Source organism: Amblyomma maculatum, chromosome 2, assembly GCF_055883805.1.
Source record: "Amblyomma maculatum isolate TAMU_Amacu chromosome 2, ASM5588380v1, whole genome shotgun sequence".
Taxonomy (NCBI): Eukaryota; Metazoa; Arthropoda; class Arachnida; order Ixodida; family Ixodidae; genus Amblyomma; species Amblyomma maculatum.
The window spans coordinates 18,103,227-18,120,338 of NC_139345.1; the positions used below are offsets into that span (position 1 = coordinate 18,103,227).

At 48.3% G+C, this 17,112-nt stretch overlaps 1 protein-coding gene across 3 annotated transcripts in view; it reads left to right on the forward strand.

Moving 5' to 3' along the window:
• Nucleotides 1-1,563: 1,563 nt before the first annotated feature.
• Nucleotides 1,564-17,112, forward strand: part of LOC146198079 (uncharacterized) — a 140,633-nt gene continuing 125,084 nt past the window's right edge. For 2 of the 3 annotated variants that reach the window (XM_084593389.1, XM_084593394.1), the window contains exon 1: nucleotides 1,564-1,746. The gene's annotated coding sequence lies outside the window, so the exon portion shown is untranslated. Of the gene's footprint in view, nucleotides 1,747-6,295; nucleotides 6,315-17,112 lie in introns of those variants that run through there. The other variant, XM_084593391.1, reaches the window with a different exon arrangement.

Here is a 17,112-nt window from a genome sequence, read left to right on the forward strand (position 1 = left end):
ATGTCGAAAATTATATACACGGTGCCTTTGCTCAGTGTCAGTGTAACGAGCAGTCTTCTTCCGAAATATATCTGCCATCCCGCCATGCCTAAGGAATATAAAAGGACCAATGTGTATGCATGCATGTATGTATGTATGTATGTATGTATGTATGTATGTATGTATGTATGTATGTATGTATGTATGTATGTATGTATGTATGTATGTATGTATGTATGTATGTATGTATGTATGTATGTATGTATGTATGTATGTATGTACGTACGTACGTACGTACGTACGTACGTACGTACAGTCTTTGTCGAAAATATACAGCCCAAGGATTTTGCTTCTAAGCCCCATAACGGGGCTCAGTACGCATCTGCACCGTTCGAAATCTAGTAAACGACAAATCAAGTCCCCATTCTTCTCTATGCTTACATATATATTCCAGTATATTTTTCACAAAGGCTGTACGTACGTACGTACTTACGCACGCACGCACGGATGGACGGACGGCCGGCCGGACGGACGGACGGACGGACGGATGGGCGGGTGGTTGGGTAGGTGGGTGGATTATAAGAGTGTGACCTTTGAAACTTGGTGGTGGCATAATTTCCACCCTGCTCTGCTTTTCTTTCCTTTATACCTTGAATATGTTGTTTTTAATCCCTAAAATACCTCGTCATTTCAGTTAATAAATTTTTATTTCCGCTCTAACCTTGCATCTTTCTTCTTTTCAGCCACCAATCTTACTGTAGTTCTTTGCCAACTTGTACCGCAGATTCATTCACCCGACTACTGACGTCTCTAAACCCTAGGACCTCACACGCCGTCTCATGGAGATTGACTATGCCTGCATCGACATCCGAATAGATACCGCCACTTTCGATTATAACATGCTCACTTGTTTCAACCACGGATTCGCCACACACTGCACATGTGTCACTTTCTTGGATATATTTATTTTTGCAGCTGCGTGTTCTAAGGCACCTAAATCTAGCTCTAAAAGATATGGCACTGCTTATTAAGTTATCAAAGAAAGATTCCGTCCTGATCTGCCTTTTCTAGTTTTGATATACGTCTACTCTGCTTCTTTTCCATAAAATTTGTCATTTTTACCTTCTTTGTTTTTTACCCTTTGTTTAAAGGTCTTTATTTTTCCGACATTGTGCACTGCATACTTACCGGTTAATTTCCCAGTTATTTTCATCCATTTTGAGCCGACGCTCTTTGGGTATAGGTATTTAAATGCTTTACCTGCTCGCCTGTTACTCTCCATTTTCTTGCGGCGTCCCTGGGGGAAACAAAAATTTCGCCTTTTGGGGCGCCATCTGTGGCAGAAAGTGTAGCAATGCGTACAAGACGTGCTCCACTCCGTCACCAGATGGGGCAACACCTCCCATCCCTTCGCGTCACTTCTAAGAGAGAAGCGCGCTCTCCCTCGAAACCGGCCGTGCCTGAACGCAGAGCCGGCCGAGCTAATCTAATAACACACCAGACGGCACTAGCGTCCTGAGCGATGTTTCGTGTGCCCCCCACTAGCTACCCCCGCTCTTGCAAGACAGCGGGTGGAGAGAGTGGGCACCTGAGCCGTTCAATGTCTGCGCTTGCTTCGAGTACCGCTAAGTTTGTGCCGCGCCTCCGGACAGTGAGGGCTGCTATTTCTTGTGCCGCTGACTGTGGTGCCGCCCCGGATTGGACTTAACCTCGCCGCAACTGCCTTTCGGTTTCGTCCGCTGCGGGCGCCTCATATCTCGTCTCGCTGTGAGTCTTGCACTGCGTTGTCGCAGGTACCGGTCGCGGCATGCTTAGACAAGGAGCACGTGGGCGCGATTGTCTCCCGAAGCAGAGCGGGCATTTGGCACCCCACCGGAGCGCGGATGCTGTCGTGGTGATTTCATTCTGTAGGGTAGGATGCTGCGTTAGAAGAGATGCGAAGGAGCCACTGCCAAAGGGTTGAGCTCTTGTCGAAAATGGGGAAAAGAGAAACTCCAGCAGGTGCCTGACTTGTCTGACTGTAAATTAGACCGTTTTTTTTTTTTTTTTTTTTTTTTTTTTTTTTTTTTTCAAGCTTGAACAGGTAAAAGCATTTGCAAGGCGCCAATCAGAATGGGGTCAAAGTCGAAACATTTTTAGCAAAACGTTTAAGTGGGCTTTTCACACAATGAAAGAGATCATTCACGGAGTCTTCTTGTTTCTGACAGTGTGATACAATAATATTTATCAGAGGAAGTGGAAGACAAGGACACGTAAAAAAAAAAAAAAAAATGTAATGCTGTGCGTCCCACAAGATGAGTATTTAGTTATATATTCATATGCTTTTGACAATTGTGAGAGTGAACAATATTTTACGCTTTTGAGTCACAGTGCTTGCACGACCATTTACTTATTCGAGCACTTAAATCGGCGGGTGTCGGCTTGCATGCACTACCTACGATGCTTCTCTGTATTGAGAGCCTGTTTCGAACGAACGAAAGTTTCTTATTCCGCGATGGCCCCCAAAAGCACAAAAACAGCTGCAGGCTTCCGAGGCCGAAGGAAACGGTCACTCGAGGAGTGGTATTTCCTTGGAGTGCTCACTTTATCACGTCAAGGACTCCTGCTACCTCAGGAATCGTGGTCTGTACCTGAAGCACTCCCCACTGTGTTAGCCGTATTTCGCACTAATCAGTACAGCTGACAACAGGTCAAGTATTGACGCCTGATAAGATGACACAATGAGCATCCGCCGCTGCCTCCATTCAGAACAGCCGGCACCGCTTCTCAAAAGCCTTTGTTGCGAAACATGGAAAATTTGCTCTGGTAAATGCTAAAGTCCCAAACAGCGGGGGACGCCTAGTGGGCACTTGCTGTCACGCGGTTCGGCGCGTTGATGACAATATTACACCAGCCCGTGGGATATGCTTGTCTCTATTCAGTGGCAGTGTGATTGAGGTGACACTGTCTGTTTATGTCGTTCCCATTTACACTGCACGCTACGAGAATGCCTCATTTGTTATATTTAAATTCCCTTTGGATCGAATGTATTTAAGAACAGTTATAAGCAACTGCTGAGCTTAATGTCTTCGTGTCTGGCTGGCGAAACTGACCTACGGGAGGCTGATAAACGTGAGGTTTCACATTGTGCTTCATACATAAGCTGCTTTTTTACAGGCTTCGCTGAAGTGAACTCAACAAGTTCGTCCGGCGGGAGTACGTTATCGCTCCACTGTGCAAAATACTATCGCCATTTTGTTCCTCCTGCTTCGTCTTACTTCTTTTTTCTTTTTTTTTTTTTTTTTTTGCTATTGAATCTCATTTTACCACCACTGCAATTACTACTGCACTTATAAATAAGCTGGTAGAGGTGCGCTGAAAAATCGTCCAAGAATTTAAGAGGATACCCGCTGCCCCCAGTCCACCCCGGTGGGGTACGTTGAGAGAATTCCACCAGGGCACCTCAAAAATATCAAGACGTATGCAGGTAATAAAAATATTGATTCATGGCAGAAATTTGCAAGGAGAGGGGGAGGGGGGGGGGGGTGGAGACAGGCGATGAAATTTCATTGTGCTTACCTGTTTCGACTATTCTCCTCAGTTCTTTTACCCGTGCTTAAAACCGCAGGAAAGGATTAGGACCTTACTAGAGCTATACTGTCTGTACATAAATAAGGTTCACGCTAGTGCGACATTGTTACAGGGACTTTGTAACAGTGAAACAGATTCGGCCAACTCATTGAAGACCTTACACATGTTGAAAGATGTCCACTTTGAAAACAAAAGCACAAGAGACGGCTTTAGGTCGCGATTCCTCAATAAACCGACCAATTCTCACTTTATTCGCTCTGGGCTCAAGCGTACGTTAATGTCAAGATGTAGCACAGCGCTTACTTTTGCAACGATCCCTTGACACTTTTTGTGTTTGTGAGACGAATCTCCCAGATACATTAACCCATAGCCCTTGATGTCAGACGCGGGCCAAAAGAACCACAATTGAACACCATCTATCTTCTTGACCTTCGCTCAGTGGCAACATCATCTTCGGAGCAAGCTGCACGATTCCGAGCTTCCATGTGGGGTATTTCACAGGTCGGGCAACAGTTCTTCAAGGACACGAACGCTTGTAAAACGAACGCGGTTCAAGCCTCGAAGGCGATCAAGCGCTTAGGTCACAATCGCGGGCGTGATGCTCCGATAGGGTACCTGTGCGCAGTGCTTGTACATGTCTTCATCGCGCTGTTCCTCTGTAGGCAATTGTTATTCGCGTTTAATGAGCTGCCAACAGCGTACGCCATGCAGCGGTCACACGTTGGTTAGCCCATTCGACGCGAAGCTGAGCGTGAAGCCATTGTGCCGGCTGAGGCACACAAAGGAGGCGGACCTCCTGCTGAAATTAGATTGGGATCGCACGTCGACCATGACCCCTTGATTGCGACCCGCTTGATCACCGTCCCTACGGCTCTGCCATGCCAGTCTGTACGCAGCGCACAGCGTGTGCTCCGAAACATGCGCGCCGTGGAGGGCGAGTACAGTATGCATACAGATGGCGTATGACAGACGCGTGAACAGCGTCGCCTTACAGGGGAGCGTGAACTGCCTGCCTCCCCGTGTTGTCCAGTGAATTGGTGCAGCCCGTTTTGGCACGGAGTATATGGGATGTGTGTGGACGTTATAGGGGCCTTTATTTACTCTGGCCCGCAACCCACTTGCCGGTCTCTAAATGGGCCCGTTTGGTGTCGAACTTCGCACCGAGCGCTTCCTTTTGATATACCGGTCCGCTGGCACCATTTACCGTGAGGGAAGGAAAAAGAGAAACATAATATAGGAAGATGATGGCGAGGGAGACCATCCGCAATTCAGGCTCACGAAGCGTACCTTACCGGTCTTCCTTGTTTGCATGTCAATTTCTTTTTGGTCGAGCGTTATAGGAAAACGCATCGTCCCAGATCCAGTACGTTCGCCCTGGGGTGGCTTTTTTTTTTTTTTTTTTTTTTTTTTGAAGCTTGTTTGGTGCTAGCGAGCAGCTTTCTGTCATTTCTTACTTTTTTTTTTTTTTCGCTTTGTTCGGAATTGAGCGAGGACCGCTCGGTACGCTTTTCCCGCCTGCGTCTGCGCTCCGCTTGTTGCGCTGGCTTCGGGATGGCAGTCCAACGCCCGAGCGTTTATTTATTTATTTTGATTTTTATTTTGTGCGACGAGGCTTGAGAAAGCTGCAATCGGGAGGCGGATGGGTGTCTCTCCCATTTTTCTTAAAGCACTCGATTTGTGTACAGCGCCAAAAACACCAAGCCTACATGCTCCCAGTAGAAGAAGGATATAATGCTAAGCGAGCTCGGTTATATATGATCGACTGAATAGATTATCTTGGCCATGGGCGTTCGAGACCACTCGTTATTTATAAGTTTCTGTTCTTACGGTTAGTGCTACTGACAGGGCATTACAGACGATATCAGATTGTTGACGTTGCAAACATAGCGGCGTACCGATCTTAGCCACCTTCTTTTTTGCTTTCTATGTCTATCCCTAAGCTTCACAGGAACGTGCTCGACTATTTTCCTTAAGCGCGATGTATTTTGTATTGGTACGACCAAAATTCGCTGCTTAGTTATATGAGGCTGTATACTCAGGCAGTACAATCACCGATTACAAAAGCGTGACCTTGAGTTGTTTTTAAGTCGAGTTTTGACGGATGACTGTCCGCAGAGGGTCATCGAATGCTCGTTTTTCTTCACGCGTGTTTTCTGGCCTATACAATTTAATCTAGTAATGTCATGTCTGTTGATAGCATCCGAACTCTTTTTCATTAGCTCAACTGTATCGTCCACTCGAACCGTTGGAGAACGGCTGTGGACGCACTGGAAAACCTGGTTCTTTAAAGCCAGGTGGCCCCGTCATCTAGGCTCGGTCTCCGGATATCGCCCCATTATTTTCTTCCTGCAAAGCTTCGTTCCGTGCGGTGCACGAAAAGTTGGGCAGACTTCCAAGTGCTGCAGGGGGAAAGCTTCGCCCCGCGTCTTTTCGTCGGATCCCTTAATCGAGTTTTGCTCATGTTTTCGTCGCCGAGCTTTCCTCGTCCTTTTTTATTATTACTATATTCGCTTCCACTCTGAGGGCTTCCGCCGCGCTGTTGCAACTTGGGCAAAAAAGATCACCCTCAGAAATAGGCCTAGACGCCCTTTCCCTTTCCGCTTTGGCACCAGTGCTGGCTGGGCACACGCCCGATAGCGGGGCGGCGAGGGCCACATGACGTGCGGCCGTAGAAGCGGCAGGTGACGTCACGAGACTGCACTCGATACGCGTCGTCTGCACCGTTCGGCGCCAGCAGACGACACCTCCCGCGTCGACCGACTCAGGTTCGCTTCTCCTGTCGTTTTGCTTTGTTTTCTTTAGTTGTTTTCCGCTCTCTCGGAGGGGGGTCCATCAGGGCGTCGAATGTTGGCGAGAAGTCCCGATTCGCGGGACGGCCTAGTGTCGTCGACTCCCATTTCTACGGCACAGAGAAGACACGAGACAGCAATGGCAGGGCGCGGTACTGCGTTCAAAGAAACGAGGTTATTGCCTTCGCCAAAACGTCCCTTACGACGATGGCAGCGCAGGTTTTTAAGGCTTGAAAGCCGCCGTTAGTAATCAGCCCGATTCTCAGTAGCACGGATGAGCTGCCACTCTGTGAGGTTATTATTTCAAGAAGCCTTTTAAACGTCCTGTTTTTATTTTGCGGGTTGTAGGAAGGGAAAACGCTCGGCGGTCGTTGGCACGGCAGTGCATGGCTACCTCATGATAAACTTCCCGTTTGTAAGGTCCGACTTATGGACTCTGTTTCCGATACTGTGAGCTGTACCTTTTACTCAGTACTGGATGAAATATGCTGGCCATGCTATTTGGGCACCCAACACAGATGACGCGTGCAAAATTTGAGTTCGAATCGTTGATGTAATTGAGGGCGATTTTTTTCTTTTTTCTTTTCTTTTTTTTTTTTTTTTTTTTAATCTCCTAGAGGCACTGGCTCCTGCCGGAGACGAGTATAAAAACATTCACGACTTCTAGTGGGTATCTCACCTTGGCAGCAATAACGAGGGCAGAACGTGCTGTTTAAACAGAAATGTATATTTGAAATTGGCCAAAAAAGTCAGATATGAGCGGATGATGGCTCCATGCTGTGTCCTTTCGTTGCGGTTAAAATGGTAGCTTTCTGGAGCGTCTGAAGTTGCTATACTTTACATTTCATGACTACGCCACAGCGTCGCACAGACCGTTATTTCTATTCAGATCACCTTAAAACAGCTTATTTTTTTCTCGCAATGAAGTGCAGGTAATTTTATTATTTTCTCTTGCCGTATTCGCTTTTAAAATGCTGTCAGAAATCACACAACCCAGGACGCTGCTATTCTTGTCGTGGAGCAACCTGAGAACTCCAGTGGCTCCTTATAAACAGGTATCGAGAGTGATGTGATCTGTATATTTTATTGATGGTTTATTCACAGCAGCAGTGAAATGCCACAATAATGATAGCAGTCATAGCTTGATCATCTATAGGCCAATGCTCTAAAGAACAGTAGCGCACAAAGGTCAGAACTACGGAATTAGAGAGGCGGACTTGGTCAGAGCAGCATGAATTTATGTGAGTGATGTGGGCCACTTTTTGCTGTCACGGCTTTGGATTTCCGGAATGCAGAATATAGAGCAGTATGATTGACCACGACATTTTATAATACTAATCTGGCCACGCCGCAAATGAGGGGCGTGGGAAAGAAAGATATCATTTGTTGTGAGGTGCATACTGGAACAATATGTGTATTTTCGCAGTGCTTCGGTGCGAGGAGAGGCGTTGCGTACAAAGCAGAAACGAGGCTTGCATGCTTTAGAACGAGCTCGTTGTCGAGATAGCGCGACGCAAAGAAATCTTGACTTTTCGAGTGTAATCAGAGAGCCCTGAACGAGACGTGAGAAATAGTTAACGAGGCGCTGTCCGTCGTCCTCTCTGCTTGCGGCGTATGCGGCTGGCACGTTCGTTTGCTGCAATTCTCAAGCTTGCGGTATCTTACTGCCTCGTTCCTCCCTTACAAAAAGACCTTTTTATTTCCTGGCCGACATAGCGGTTGTGCAAGCGGTGGCTACTGCACTACTTGAGTGGACTGAAAGTACAGGATAATTGACGGAGGAATTCACTGGATATGAACTTGTTCCTCCTTAGCAGTGCGTCATTACGAGGTATGGAATACACGCCTTTTAATCTGTTGCTCACTCCTCGCTCAATATCAGTAGAAGCAAAGTTATCAATCGTGGTTTTCAAGGTATAGTAAAATGCCCGTAAAGTTCTCGCATAATTTCACCCTTGTCAGGGGAGAGATTCAACAGTGCTCGCATTGCTCGGTATAAAGCACTTAACAGCCCCGATCGCGTTTGCACCCGGTGTCCTAGAACACACGCATTCGAGTGCACATACGCGACGCAGTTGCTTCTCAGCTTGTGTCAATCTCGCATACATATTTAACGATACCAGTAGTGCGACTGGGGCTGGTTTGGCCCTCAACAGCACCACACCGCACCTTCCTCCCCCGCTTGTAACCACCATCTCGAACACGATCGCTGTGACCGAGATGTGTTGAGGCGCTCATTGCTTTGAAATAGCCTTGACATGGAATGCATTACGAGCATCGAGGCGCACTTTTCAGTGTTCGTTTGAAAGAAAACGAGCTTCGGGGCTTTCAGCAGCGCTGAAATCTGCGATAGCATACATGCACTCAGGCTTGACTATGCACACATGCACAGAAGGAGAGTATCGAAACCCAGTTCCTCGATCAGGATATTCACCTGCCGAGGTGGCTGTCACGCTGACTTTGTAAGCTGGTTGCTGCTGGTTTAAATCAGGCCACAGAGACACGGAGGCCGCATTTCGGTGACGGCATGCAGAATGCACCATGATGCTCGTATGCAATATTTCCATGCGACCTTGATGCCACTTCGTTGATTTCATGCGGAGTTCCATGATTCAAATAAATGGACGCAAACTGAGCAGGCACACAGGAAAAAAAAGGAAGACAATAGGAAAAGCGTCAAACTTTCTACCTTTATTTAATCTTCATGTGGAGCCCTTCACTCTGTGATGCCTAAAAATAGTAACAGTCTAGCAACGATATGCGTTAGTTGGATACACGGAACAAAATGTGCCGACACCGAAACAGCGCTACCGAACTTGCTTGAAAAGATGCGCACAGATTATATAAAGTACTTCCTTATCGGTTGATGTCAGCGGTCCTGCAAATCAGGAACAAGAGATTCGTTAACGGTCGTTTTCATAGGAAGTAGGGTGTCTGAGACTATGTAGAAAACTGGAATAATATATGAAAGACCCTGTGGTGGTCTCTGGCGCCGGCATACAACTGCTCTGGCTACGCTAAGAAGGCACTCACGTGTACAGGAAGTCCACCGAGCTGACATCGCCTCTAACCTGATAGTTATTGAACCTTGTTCAGTGCTCGGGCCGAGAGATCGATGATTAGGCGTTGCTTTATTTGAATTACAACGCTTGTTTGGTATACGGACCGTCTACTGTGTAGCGAGAGCACGACTGTTTCATATTCTCTCTGCTTGTCTCCTTCCGTGAAAAAAAAAAAAAAAAAAAACACTTCCCCCGCGCCTCTCAGAACCTGTCGCTCACCTCTCCGCGTTTCCTCGTTTTGGCGCGGCGGCTTCTGCTCATTTGCGGAATCCGTGCGCGGGGTTCGGTCGACTCTTTGGCACGAGAAAAAGCAACGGTCCCGGGGAACGCTTAGAGCACGCGAGAAGGCGCCTAGACATCCAGGCGGAAGAAGAGTTTCTTTTTCGCCGCGGGTCAGCGACCCTTTCGCGTCGTCGCCGTCGTCGCCGACGCTGCCGGCTTCTTCTCCTTCGTCACGGGGAGACCTCCAGGAGTGGCGTCGGAGGAGGAGGAGGGGCATGCAGGGACGGCAGAAAGCGCACTCGTATTCTGAGGAGCCTTTTTTCTGCCGGCTTCCCAGCACACTTCTAGCGAACGCGCCATAGATCATGCCCACTGCTGCCGTTGCCGCTCAAGCGCGAGCAACGGCCGGTCGGCCGCCGCGCCCCCACTCAGAGGCCAGCACGCACTTTTTACGTCACCTCTTGATGGCCGCAGCGGAACTTCCCTTTATCTCTGTTCTAGCTTTCCTCACCCCCTTCTAATTCTCTTTTGTCTCCGTTTTTAACAGGGAGACAGATTGCGCAGTACGGCGAAATAACGGCCTGACCAGCGGTGGAGGCAGGTGGAGATGACAGCGATCTTAAATTCCGGTCACAATCCACTCGAGCAACAGTCGGTCTATACTTTCGTTTTCTTCCTATATTGCGTTCTTTCCGTGACCTGGCGTTTTTGGTCTCTAGATGTATTAACAATGACAAAACGAAAACACGGGAACACGTCTTTATTTTATTTTTATTTTTTTTAGCGCGTACCGGCCGGTCACGTGAGTGATTGCATTGTGCGCTCGAGTCACTTCATTTCCAACTGCTCACATTTACCGAAAATTTTCGAGGGGCGAGAGGCGTGTGTGAATTCCCACGCTGCGAGTTGCGTTTCCTCTTCAGGGAGCCCCGCTTGTATGCATGTGGGCGGGCGTGCAAAGTCGCCTTCACGGAAATCACCGCTCTCCGAAACATGAGCGTACTTTCTCTTCTTCTTGTCTCATCTGTTCTTCTGCCGGTACTCTCATGGACTAGCGTGTGCGGATCTTCGCAGCGTGACCCTTCTTTGGAGAAGACGCCAAGTAAGCCGACGCCGGGAACGAAGTGCTACGTGGCTCAGTCTATTCCTCTTACTAATACCGGCAGGAGAATAAAAAAAAAAGTATTTCATGCTTACAAAAGAACCTCCGCACTCAATGCCATCTCGTCTTATATCGTTATAATAAACATTTGTGACTGTATTGTAGACAGCGGTTATCTTTTTAACAGCATGTTGTTTACATAAGGAAAGCTGTATGTAGTTTCAGTGAAGATAAATAGTAAAGTTAACGGGGCTAATTCGACCTACGAACTATATTATTTCATCGATTTTAACGCACATATTTTCTTCATAAAAATCGCACCTTCAGATTGCATGCGGGTTACAATCGGATGCCAACTCTAGGCCACTCCACGAACGCGTGCCTGTATAGAAATCGGGTGAGCGCAAGATTCAGGGGCTCGTTAGAAACGGAAAATCACGATAAACGTCCGTAGGAGATCCCCATCCTATTGCGGCATACCGTGCCGTAACGAAGCAGCCGACCAGAACGAGCACCGTAACGAAGCAGGTGGTCTGCACACTAGAGTATAAGTGAAAAAGTGTTGAGAAGCGCATCTTTTGGCAAACAACATAGAACGGTTTGAAAGACGCAGCTTACGTCACAAACGATAGGTTGATCCTTATCTGCACCTTGCTGATCCCCGTAGCTACCTGCAGTGCGACAGCAGTGTCGGTGTAAGAAGCAAAGCTGCAGCGACAGTGAAGGTGCAACCCTATAGGAAATGGCGCGAAGGGTGTTTCAAGGGCTTCTGTAATCGCAAAAGTAGAAATGGCTAGCGCATGTTTAACGACATTGCCCGCGAAGAGAGGCCATGAGTGCAGGCAACGGTGCGGTGACGTCTTGTAGATATGTTTGCTGTCTGAGAACGTTTCACAAAAGCTCTGCGCAGTGCACACCTCCACAAACTCTCATCCGTCACCTAAAGCAATGTTTTTGTCATTCTTTTTAGTTCACTTTCAGTAGTATATACCTACACGCGCCGTTCGAGCACTATATACCTCTTCTAGCGTTGTTGTTACATAAATACTACGTATATATGAAGGTGGAACAGTAGGTGACGTGTTCTAGTTGCTTTGGCACCCTCTTATAGCCTTCATGGAACACCAATTGAAGCTTTCATTCACAATTTTCCCATCGCGCAGCTACACGCTCATGTATGACCGACACAGCCTTTCAGGGACTGCTGAAATCTCGATAGCCAATCAAAAAACGAGCAGCGGAGAATTTCCGGCCGTATCAATGCCCGGCACACTCGCCCTCGCGTTCCGGGCTCCGGAAGAAGACGTCTGGCGTTGACCTCCCTCATTGATCGGCCCACTGCCACCATCTCTGAGCGACGCCTTCCAGGGCGTGCGTGCCTTCCCGCCGTGGGGGCGAGGACAATGCCAATCGCTGTGTAAGTGAGTGCTTCGACTCCCTCGGAGGCGGCCTCGCTCCCGCGTGTGTTGTACACACGCGCGCCCTGGCCTGGCTGCTCGAACGCCCTGCAAGCTGTACCACGGCCATCGCTCGCAGCCCCGACGCTGCAGGAAGGGACCTTCCGTTATGCTGGCCGCGCTTGATCGGACCGCAGAAAGAGTCCATTGTGGTGACTGCGGCTGCCGTCGCATGCGCGCCCTCTTTTCTTCCACCTCGTTGTGTTTCGTTCTGACCGAGGGTGGTCCAGTTTGCTTTCAACGAGGCTTCCGCGCGAGTGGCGCTCAATGGACCGAGCGCGGGGAATTGCAGATTATTTGAGATCCGCTTCGGGCCAGAGTTTTCATTTTCTGTTTTTCTGCCGGCGCTGTCGAGATTTTGTTTCCGTTCTTCGGAGTTTTTGCTGGGTGCATGTGACCTTGTCCAGCATTTTTGGTTTCGTAATACTACACAGCTAACAATGCATTGTCTGGCGGGGGCTACCAACGGCACTAGGAAGCGCAATATTACAGGGCCTGATTCTTGCTTTGTTGAGTATCTTCTTTTCTTCTTCTTCTTTTTTTTTTCTTTTTTTTTTTTTGCGGGTGTATGCATTGAGGGAAACGCTTGTGCGAGTAACAATGTTTGTATGCCCCATGCCGTAGATAATGCTCGACTGTTCTTGTGTCTGTACTATTAACACCATTCGACGTACCCGAAGTTCATCGTCTCTTTTGATTGGATTCCCTAGCCGCCCTGTTTATATGCGTCCAGTGTAAAAATGTTTGGTTTGTTCGCATCTAATAAGGCTACGTCATCGATGAAGTGAGACATTTTTTTCCTATTATTGGGCATGGCAGCGGTGTGTCAGGGATTGTCAGTGTCGATGCATCCACAGTTCTTTTGACGCTGGCTCCATTATATAGCCTCGAGCCACCGTATAGTACACTGCATGGTCAACTCCTTCTTCAGTTGCCAAAGCAGCTCCGCGTTCACAAGAAATAGTCGAATATGTTTCTTTCGAAGCGTTACTTGATATTATATTCGCAGATTTCTTCTTTGGGGGCACAACTGAAAACAGCCCGTATTTATTAGGTAATACTTGCAAACCCCGGTATCCTGGACTAGGAACGAGGATTTCTTTATTATGAACAAAATTTGCTTGCTTTTTTTTTATTTTGCTTTTAGGATTTAATGTCCCAAATGGACTCATTCTACAACGCTGTAGTGTAGGACTTTAGAAATTTCGACCACCTGTGGTTCTTTAACGTGCACTGATATCGCACAATATATGCACAGACGCCACTCCGTTTCGCCTCCATCGCGTTCCGCACAGTCGCGACAATATTGCACCACACTAACGGCAAATATATTCTCGCGACGCTGGGAGTTTGCTGGTTAGTTCAGTTCAGTCGTTCAGTCATGTCCAACTCATCGTGACCCTATGGACCATGTCACGCCACGCTTTCCTCTTCCTCTCAAAAACGCACCTCATTTGTTTTCTATGGCAATCTTAACTGCGTGATATAAGCGCAGGACAACCTTTATAAGCGAGATTTCGCTGAGTACTGGACGATTGCCTATTTTCGATCAATGCGTTCATAACATTGTCCTAAAATACTTTTGTTTCACAATTAAATGTGATGACCAATAAACCTGGATTTAATCATATTGAGTCAGTCATGTCTGCAGACTGCAGATTTGAATTTTTTTTAATAGGGCAAATCATTCGGTGATTCATTTTACCAACATGAAATCATGTCATGGTCCTACACTGCAGTGCCTTAAATGTGAATGCCTCGAGTCACTGACGGCCGAATTCTAATTTGGACACGTTTAACAGCCCCGCCGGGGTAGTGCAGTGGTAAGACGCCTGACTACTGTCCGGAGCTCCCGGGTTCGAACCCGACCTCGGCGACTGCGTTTCGATGGAGGCGAAACGAAGTGGCGTCCGTGTGCTGTGCGATGTCAGCGCACGTTAAAGATCCCCTGGCGGTCGAAATTACTCCGTAGCCCTCCACTACGGCTCCCCTTTCTCTCTTTCCACTTTCACTCCCACCTTCATCCCTTCCCTTACGGCGCGGTTCAGGTGTCCACATAGTGTGACAGACACTGCGCCTTTCCCTTCCTGTGAACTAATTAATAATTAATAACGTTTAACATGCGCCACCAAGTCAGAGTTAATAATTCACTTGAAATAATGGTACACCTCAGCTGGATCACAGAGATAAAGCTTCTCTCACGGCTACATAAGAGTCGGATTCGCTGTCTTTTGATCCGCCGCTAGGCTCATGCGAATTTTTCTTTACTCTTTAGCACTTCCTCCGGCTTTGTTTTCCTAGCCACGTGCGGCAGTCACATGGAGCCTGTCAGCGTCATTTTGCGCGAGCCATGAGTGATGATAGGATGCCAGAAACGAGACGAAAGGCTAGAAGGCGTTAAAAAAAATACCAGAGAAGAGAAGACGTAATTCCACATCGCGTTCAAGGTCGGTCGCGCGCCCGCCGCGCTTATGTATACAGCGGGTGTCACGTACCCTCTCCAAAGCTTTACCGAGCTCGGCAGCCACGGCGTGTAGTGTAATTGAAGGGCTGACCTTGTATACAGAGGGAGCTAATTAGGCGCGACGAAGCGCAGGCGCTTCGTCGACGTGGTGCGCGCACAGTCCCCGCCTGGTGCTCTCGCAGAGTCGAGCGCTTCAGCAGACGCCGGCTGTGCGGTGTGAAGCCCCTTTGAGCGTGAGTGTGGGGCGACCACCGGACGAAGAGTCACGCGGTCACGACGGAGCGCCTCTCATCGCTTCCCAAACGCGTGTACGCACTTATCAAGCAGCTATTACCGCACCTCGAGGGAGAAACGATGTGCATCCCCATTTATAGGATGCGCTAGAGGATGCGATGGAAGACGTTTTGCGGCCGGTGATTCGACGGCGAATAGGGCGGCGAGTAATCGGTGATGCGCTGTTCGCAGACCTCAGGACTGCAGCTCTGGTGTGGTGTGAATCCCGATATTTATTGGCTGACGAAATATTCGCATTTAGAAAATTAATGGTGTCTGTAGAGGTTCGCTCTCAGATGTCTAGTAATTCTTGCTTGATGCAAAAAAGAAAAAGAAGAAGAAACGAAACAAATGTGGAACTTACCGTAGCTAAGCCGCAAAAGTCAGTCGCTCTGTCTATGTCACGGCGGTCTCCATCAAGGGTCGCACTCTTCAGCTCTATGAAGGAGGTCTGTGGTTTTTACGAAACATAAATAACTTGGCAGGAAATTCTTGACACTCTTAGGTATCCGAAAGGGCGACGGCGTGACCCTTCATATTCAACTGAGCGTGCTTGCTGTCATCGCGTTAAGGGGGGCCATTCACGCCGAAATCAAAATACTGTCCCATTGACATTGAAGTAATGAAAAGAATAAAGGTTACCTTGCCTAATCTGTAAAGCAGTTCCACTGCTAAGGGGAATTTCATCGGACAAGACATTTTTAAACGTGTGTCTACACGTCAAGAACAATAAAATTTTATTTAGTGTAACGCTACGCGCTTTCAAAATTTGAATTTCACTCAAAGTATATCCTAAAGGAAACAGCTAGAGGAAAGTGTTGAAATGAATATGCAATATCCGCAGCCATCCCAGTGCAGATACAATGCGATAACGTGCCTTCTAATGCAGTTTTAATCGGCATGCCCTACATTGGAGCGGACAGCAATCGACGTCATCGGTCTCGTTATCCCATTACAAGCACAAGCGGCCGGACGACTGCGGCGCCTTTGAGGCGGCGCCGTCATTTCTTGTGTGCGTGACGTAAAAGTGGTCACGAGCGGGCCATGATCGTGCCTCGCGTGATGAGGAAGGAAGCGAGTTTTGTACCCCACTCCGAAAAGAAACTCCTCTGGCTCCACGTCCGTCCCTTTAAAACCGCAGCATTTCTTGTGCATCTTTCCGGGGCACCTCACACGTGGTTTCCATACCTCGAGATCCTCGGTCTCGCTTCTCAAATGGCCAAGTTTTATTTCCGGAGCACAAAATTTCGCCGAAATGGAAGCTGGCCCGTCGTCGCCTGCATGCCTCTCACACCGCCGCCTATATATCTCACTGCGCGTTGCAAGGCTTGTCTACTGCTAGGTAGAAAAATGCTGCCGAGCTCCTCTTTATCATGTCACCTAATCCAGCCATCCTTTCATTACGGTTTGCTTTTCTTTCCAAACGTATCCTTTCTTTCTAATTTCACTTTTTTTTTTTTTTTCGTGCTCCCCGAATTCGATCCGTCGGCGGAACGTGATGAAAGATGTTCGTTACCTAAAACGAGCTTTGCGCGCTGCCCGCGTTTCCTCGCAGTTGTCCCGGCGTGCGTGTGTGGCTCAGGCCTGCACGCGCAGAGGTGACTTTTAACGCTGCAGTGTGCAGTATGCGAGGAGCAAGTATTTATAGACGGCCGAAGAGGCGCGCTCACCCGCTAGCGGCGTGGAATAGTCAACACCAAGATGTGCTCGAAGTTCTCGCGAGAATCCGCAGATGCGGCGAGAGAAGGCGGTATATAACCGTATACCTCAGCACCATCCACATGGGCGACCGGATGCGCAATGCACATACCTCCCATCCCGACGGTACGGCGGCCTGTCGTCGGTTGCCTATCGGGAATTCTGTCCCATTCTTGCGCTGTTGACGTCTCATCTCTGAGTCGTCCTTTGCGCGCGGAAAGTTCCAGGGTTCCCGCACGATATCCTGGATAGTGGCACAGCATCTCGTCTATTCTCTCATACCCGCACGGCTACGTCGCTCGCAGATACTTTGTCATCGGACAGCCCCGTGTACTGTTTCTCGACTCCCTTCTGTCTTTGTGCCGCCTGGCCGCATTCTGTCTCTTGTCTCTCGTGACGCAGTTTCAATCAGACCGCATCAGCTGTCGCCGTTTTCGTTCTTTGTGTTTTTGCCTCGCATACTTGGCTCGTGTGCTCATGGGCCATTCCTTTTGAC